Source organism: Tenrec ecaudatus, chromosome 5, assembly GCF_050624435.1.
Source record: "Tenrec ecaudatus isolate mTenEca1 chromosome 5, mTenEca1.hap1, whole genome shotgun sequence".
NCBI lineage: Eukaryota > Metazoa > Chordata > Mammalia > Afrosoricida > Tenrecidae > Tenrec > Tenrec ecaudatus.
The window spans coordinates 57,989,391-57,990,929 of NC_134534.1; the positions used below are offsets into that span (position 1 = coordinate 57,989,391).

Here is a 1,539-nt window from a genome sequence, read left to right on the forward strand (position 1 = left end):
TATGTATATTATGGATTGTGATAAGAGTTGTATGAGCCCCTAATAAAATGTAAAAAAAAAGAAAAAGAAAATGATTAGGGCAAAGACTGTTCAGATGTGCTTTATACAATTGATGTATGTATATGTATGGATTGTGATAAGAGTTGTATGAGCCCCTAATAAAATGTTAAAAAAAAAAGAAAGAGCTTTATATCCAACAGTAATTTTACATTAAGAAAACATCGCAGCCCAGTCCAGATCAAGTCCATAAGTCCGACATTAGCCCATATGTCTGATACCAATCTATAGAGTCCTCTTCAGATTCAAGAAACACGTGCAATGATGCCAAACTGAGGAAGATCACAGGCCAGTGGGTGGGTAGTCTTGTGGATCCAGTGGTGTAAGCATCACAGCCCTGGCAGGGGTGTCCATGTGGCTTCTCCAGTTCCGAGGCGCTGGCTGCCATCAGCCTGTCTCCATGTGGCTTGTTAACTGCAGTGTAAGGAAGCGAGCCTGCGTCCTTCCTCCAATGAGCTATTTGTCTCCTTAGCACCTCCAAATGATGTCTGCAATCTGATTGACAGCCTAAACTCCACCCCTTACTCTTAAGCCTCAAAGTGACAACAGATTATGTAACTACCACAGGTAGTGAGCGTTCAATAAACGTTGTGGAGCAAAGTAAATAAACAACAATGCTAACAATCCAAATATACTCCCGATGAAATGAAAGTCATTGGAACCACTGTGCAGCCTTTCTCTTTCGCTGGGAGTCACGCACCGCCAACATGGGCAAGTGTCGACGTCTTCATACAGCTAGAAACCCCGCAGCCTCCAGCAGGACCAGGAATGGTATGATCAACAGTACAATAAGGCCCATTTGGGCATAGCTCTGAAAGCCAACCCCTTTGGAGGTGGTTCCCATGTAAGCGGAATTGTGTTGGAAAAAATGGGAGTGGAAGCCAAATAGCCAAATGCCGCTGTTCAAAAGTGTGTCCATGTTCAGCTGATCGAGAATGGCCAGAAAATCACAGCCTTCGTGCCCAATGATGTGTGCTTGAATTTTATCGAGGAAAAGATGACGTTCTGGGGGCTGGATTTGGTCGCAAAGGTCATGCCGTCGGTGACATTCCTAGAGTCCGCTTTAAGTTTGTCAAAGTAGCCAATATGTCACTCTTGGCCTTATGAAAAAGCAAGAAGGAAAGGTCAAGGTCATAAGTTTGATGGTCAACATGTAATAAATTTTCTTTGCCAGAAAAAAAAAAGTAATTGGAACCATCTGAGTAAACTTGAAAAGCAGATTTGCTAAGACATCTCAATGAAAACATCCATCATACAGAGGAGACACGGATAAAGTAAGCAGGATGGAAACAAAACTCATAGATCTACAAGAAGTAAAAAAGAAACCTGAAAATGTAACATTGAAGCAAAATATTACATAACTCAACAGGTGAATATGATGGCCATGATAAAAAAAATGGCCTGATAAAATCTTCAGGAGACTCACTCACTCTCTCACTCACTCACCCACTCACTCTCTCAGTCTCTCTCTCACTCACTCAC

The 1,539-nt window shown here is 42.2% G+C and overlaps 1 pseudogene; it reads left to right on the forward strand.

Moving 5' to 3' along the window:
- The first annotated feature begins 764 nt into the window (after positions 1–764).
- LOC142448739 (small ribosomal subunit protein uS12-like) lies at positions 765–1,194 on the forward strand (annotated as a pseudogene).
- Positions 1,195–1,539: the final 345 nt, after the last annotated feature.